This window comes from Trachypithecus francoisi, unplaced genomic scaffold (assembly GCF_009764315.1).
Source record: "Trachypithecus francoisi isolate TF-2019V2 unplaced genomic scaffold, Tfra_2.0 Lachesis_group18, whole genome shotgun sequence".
In the NCBI taxonomy this organism is placed as follows: Eukaryota; Metazoa; Chordata; class Mammalia; order Primates; family Cercopithecidae; genus Trachypithecus; species Trachypithecus francoisi.
Genome location: NW_022681463.1, coordinates 71,135,268 through 71,140,702, shown reverse-complemented (window position 1 = coordinate 71,140,702; position 5,435 = coordinate 71,135,268). Strand labels below are relative to the sequence as shown.

General features: G+C 39.5%; 1 long non-coding RNA gene across 1 annotated transcript; it reads left to right on the top strand.

The window, feature by feature from the left end:
• Positions 1-257: 257 nt before the first annotated feature.
• LOC117063449 lies at positions 258-5,156 on the top strand. The gene is made up of 2 exons (XR_004428933.1): positions 258-2,236; positions 2,285-5,156. It is a non-coding gene; the product is annotated as an uncharacterized LOC117063449 (long non-coding RNA).
• The last annotated feature ends 279 nt before the right edge of the window (positions 5,157-5,435 follow it).

The window sequence follows — 5,435 nt, the reverse complement described above, 5'->3', positions numbered from 1 at the left end:
AAGAACAATATGCAAAAATCAGTTGATTGCTTGTATTGTCATATAGTAACAATAATCAAAGGAAAGTAAAGATTAAAATGCCATCAAAAGTGTGAACTTTTTAGGGGAAATATTTTTAAAAGTATAAGAGAAAAACTGGCTGAGAAAAATTAAGATCTAAGTAAAAGGAGAAATATACCATTTTCATCGATCAGAAGACAATTTTGTTAGGATGACAATTCTCCCCACATTGATCTATAGACTCAACATAATCCTAATCAAAAATCAAATGAGCATTTTTATAGAAATTTGAAAGCTTATTCTAAATTTTTGTTGGGAAACTGTCCTCCATGTGTCTCTTATACTGCTTGCTACACATCTTACTTAGAAGGCCCAGAAGCCAGGCCCTGATCATTTCTTATCATGTTTGTTTCTTACAGTTGTGTTTGCAGAGAGCAACTTTGAGGTATGAGACAATGTTTCACTCTGGGACAAAGAACAGGCTTTCTTACAGCTTGATATAAAAGAGATGAATTCCTTTTATCATGTCCAATGTTCCTCTCCTGCAATGCAACCAATTGCATGTACAGGCATCCATCTGGGCCCATGTCACATCACCCCATGGGTCCTGGGGATGGGGAGCAAGGGAAACTGATGTGGATAATGCTCATAATGCTTACCATGTCTTGGGTAATAGAGTTCTTTGCCATAGACCTAGGATTCTTGAGGTTTTTGTTTTGTTTTGGTTTGGTTTTTTGGCAGCATCCATGAAACAGTAGTAATAGACTAACTTGTTAGCTTCCAAGTAGAGTAAAATCAAGTCCCTGACACAACAGTTAATTCAAAGTTCCTAAAGTAGCTGAAATTTTTTTTAAGTTGAAGCACTTGAATATTCTGGTTATGAAGCTATAATAATTAAGACAATATGGCATTGATATGAGAATAGAGTCCAGAAATAGCAATCAATGAGACAAAATAGAGAGTCCAGAAATAGACCCATACATATAAAATGAACTGATTTTCAACAATGTTATCAAGATAATTCGATGGGGGAAAGGATATTTTTAGCAAATGGTACTGAAAACATATGATATCCATGTGCAAAAGAAATCATCCGGAGCCAGATTTTAAACCTTATAAATAATTCAAGATGGATCTCAGACCTAATGATAAGAGCTAAAACAATAAAATTTCTAGAAGAAAACAGAAAATTTTTGTGACCTTGAGTAAGGCAAAAATTTTTAGGTAAGACACAAAAAGCACAAATCACAGGTGAAAAATTGAAAAATTGGAATTTACCCTTAAAAGCATCTTGTTCTTTAAAAGATGCTGTTAAGAAAATGAGTATATGAACCATGGGATGGGAGAAAATAATTGCAAAATACCTATCAGTTAAGGGACTTGTATCCAAAATATATAAAGAACACCTATGAATTAAGAATAAGAAGACAAATAACCCAATATAAAGTATGCAGAAGATTATACAGATATTGTACCAAACAATCAAATGGCCAGTAAGCACATGTTCAACATCATAAGCTATTAGGGAAAATGCAAATTAAAACCACAATTTGCTACTACACATTCCTGGAATAACTAAAATGAAAAAGTCTGAGAATACAAAGTGGTGGTGAGAATGTGGAGCAACTCGAATGCTCATATATTGCTTGTGGGGTTGCAAAATGGTACAACCACTTTGAAAAACAGTCTGTCAATTTCTCATGAAGTTAAACATGCACTTACCATATATCCCAGTAATTCTATTTCTAGATATTTACCTAATATAACAAAATTTGTCTACAGAAAGACCTGAGTGCCATAGCAGCTGAATGCTCAATAAGCTGAATGTTTACAACAACTTTATTCATAACAATAAAAAAAGCTTGAAACAATCCAAATGACCATCAATTGGGGAGTGGATGAACAAATTGTGGTGCATTCATACAATGACATGCTACTCAAGAGTGAAAAGGACAGGACCACGGATACATGCAACAAGGTGGGAAAAACCTCAAGGTGAAAAAACCTCAAAAGCATGATGCCAATAAAACTAGCTGGTGCTAAAAGATTTATATTGTATGATTCCATCTACATGACACCCTACAAAAGGCAAAACAACAGAGACAGAAAATAGGTTGGTTTTTGTCAGAGGGTAGAGCTGGTGAAAGAGGATTAACCTCTGAAAAGGTAAAGTAGAATTGATTTGGAGTGGTGGAACTATTCTATGTTTTGATTGTGGTGGTAGTTACCACAACTGGTAACTACCTTACCAGTAGTTACCACAACTGTTAAAATTACTTAGCAGTTACAAAACTACTAAAATTCCTCAAATTTAACACTTAAAGGTTGAATTTTATTGTATGTAAAAATAAAGAATGGAAGAACAAAAGAATGAGGAAATGAAGGAAGAAAGGGCAGGAGACAGGAAGAAAGGAAGGGAAGGAAAGACAAAGTTCTCATTCTTTATCCCTCTTTGAGATGCCTCTCTGTGGATCCTGGCACCTCTACTAGGTAGCGAAAAGAACACAGAAGTTGGAGCCGAGGGATCCCACACCTAGCTGTGTAATCAGGCAAATCTCTTCGCCTCTGGAACTGCAGCGTCTTCTGTAACCTACCTCAGAGGGCTGTTGTTAGGATTGAATGGGGTAACATTTAAACTAACTGGCAAAAGCAGGTGCTCGATATATGAAAATTCACATGAAAAAGACGAACCAGGAAGGGAGTTGGCAGAGACTACTGTGTTCTCTGCAGGAGGCTTATCTAGTTCATCAGGACCTTGGGAACAGTTAATCTTCCTCTGCTGCATTCTGAGAGTTAGGGGATGAGTCACCTCCTCAAGAGGCTGTCTAGTTCTGACAGATCTATCTGATTGAATTGTGGACCCTGGGACTCAGCTAACTTGTTCTCCAGCCAATTTAGAAGGATGAGTAGCAAAAATAACATGGCAAGTATTTCTTGAAGAGCCCTAACCCTCTGTCCTTATTAGTCTACCCTGTGAGGAGTGGCCCGTCTTGACTTTCTGTCAAACTGGAGCAGCCTGAGACTAAGGGCAAATGCCATCTTGGCCTTGGCCGGCCACAACTTGGATAGGCAGGTCAAGCTTATTGTTAGGGAAGCTCTGAGAGTCAATTCATTTAATGCCTTTTTATTACGAGTTCAGGTGCAGTTCCATTTACAAGTTTTTCTTTCAAAATCATTCAGCCATTAAAGCTGCATAATCTTGGAAGGTTTTGAAGACAAATAATTGGTAAATGTTTTTCCCCTTCACACATTATCTCTCATGTTTATTCATGAAAAGTGAACCAGTCTTAGAATTTAAACAGTGTCTTGGGGTATCTGGCCTCCTGTATTTCTAAGGGATGGGAAAGATGAGGCTATCCCAGAAGCCATTTAAAAAGGGGATTTGAGGCCTGAATGCAGAGAACTCAGTCCCAGGTACTAATGACCTTGTTTTGGCTAGCAAGACTAAGCCTGAGACCTGTGGCACTAAGAGGGTTACCGGGTACCCAAACGGGCAAATGCCTGTTGATTGGATGGTTAAATTGTGAAGAAAGCAAAGCTTACCTGTGCAACGTGTCCATGCCTTGATTCCTACTTCCTGAATCAACAGTGCCTTTTATTGTTCTGCCCAACTGTTAAGATGTTCCACCTGTGCCTGCTCTTTGGCGCGGTACTTCAGGCTATAGACCAACATTTCTCAAACCTGGCCGCACATTAGAGTCATCTGGGGATCTTTTAAAAATCCGGCTGCCTTGGCTGCACATCTGATCAATTATATCAGACTCTGGTAGGGAGGAGTATAGGCATCAGCCTTGATTGAAGCTCCTGCGATCATTCCAATGTGCAATCAGGATTGAGAACAGCTGGTCTACACCCGTTCCTCTTGAAGTGTGGTCTGTAAATCACAGCTGCAGAATCTCATCAGATGTTTGCGGAAAACGTAGATTGCTGGGTTCACCAGCCCTATAGGCCCTGAGTCTCAAGGTGGGATCTGGACAACGTGTTTTAATAAGCTCCCCACGTGATTCCTAAGGTTTTTGCTTTTCCCGCTGCTTCTTATGATATGGCCATTCTTGCTTCCCATCAATTATCCTAGTCTTTCAGTTCCTCAGAGATACCAAGTTTCATTCATCCTCAGGAGCATTGCATATGATAGTCGCTCTTCTTGGAAGACATTTTCCTCTTTCTCCTTGTTATTAGGCATTTGGCAGAGTCAACAATGATGATATTGTAACTCCAGAAAGTCATTGCAACGTGCATGTTTTGGGAGTTAAGAGTAGACACTGGAGGGCCTTGGAATAGTCATGGTTTACTATTTAATAAGTTCCCTAACTGTCACTGGAAGTCATAGAGAGATTGCTCCAGGGATGGTGAGAGAAAAACCAGTTTCACATAGGCAAATGTGAGAGATAAGAGGGAAGACTTGAGTGACATGGCACAAACTGGGTCAGATCCATTAAAAAGCCAGCCCTGGACAGCTGGCAAGAGATCCTGTCAAGAGACACCGTGCTGGTGCCGGCAGGGCCAAAAGATCAGATTCTTAGAGCAAGGGCCACCTGGAAGAGGGAAACCAAGGGAAGGGGCACAGCAAAGGGCAAAGCTGGGTGGTGGAAGATGCACTCAGAGGGAAGAGCCACTCTGGCCACCTCAAGTGAATACTGATGATGGGGAAACGTTCGTGGAAAGTTATTTCACTCTCTGGAGTCCAGTGTGAGTGTGAAAGTGTAATTTAATCTAAAGGAGTCTAATTTAGCCTTCCATCAACTGTAGATCTTTTAACGAGACCTCTATTCTTCTAGGACCGTGTTTCTCAAGCTTTAATGTGTGTAGGAATCTTATTAAAATACAGATTCTGATTCAGTACGTCTGGGCTAAGGGCTGAGATTCAGCACTTCTGACTGGCTCCTAGACGCCCCTGGTCTGAGCACTACACTTAGAGCAAGGAGGTTTGAACAATGGGACTTATACCAGTGGAGCCATGATGTAGACAAGTCCAGAAATGATGGCTGAATCATCAGCTTTTGTATTAGCTTCCACATACCTTTAGAATTAAGTGTTTGCGTGCATTCTAATTCTCTAAATGATGTGTAATAGAGTTCCACTAACTAAAATATATGTTTAAATAGAACTCTCCAATTCCAACTTGCCAAATAACATAAAAAATTCCTGTCATTTTACTGACCTGTCTCTGAGTTGCTAATGGTGACCTGCTGGGCATTGACTAGGTTACCTGTTTTTGTCCCTGACCTAAGGTGGGTTATTAAATGTGTGTAGATGTTAGGAACATGAGAAAACGTTTACCCAGTTTTCTTTTTGTCACCCATTCACAGGCTCAGTTGGTAAACTCTGTCTTTCAGAAATAGGGAGAAAGCATACTGAGTAAGGGCCCTCTTTGACAGCTTAAAATTTAATTACAGGAATCTACAAAGAACTCAAACAAATATACAAGAAAAAAA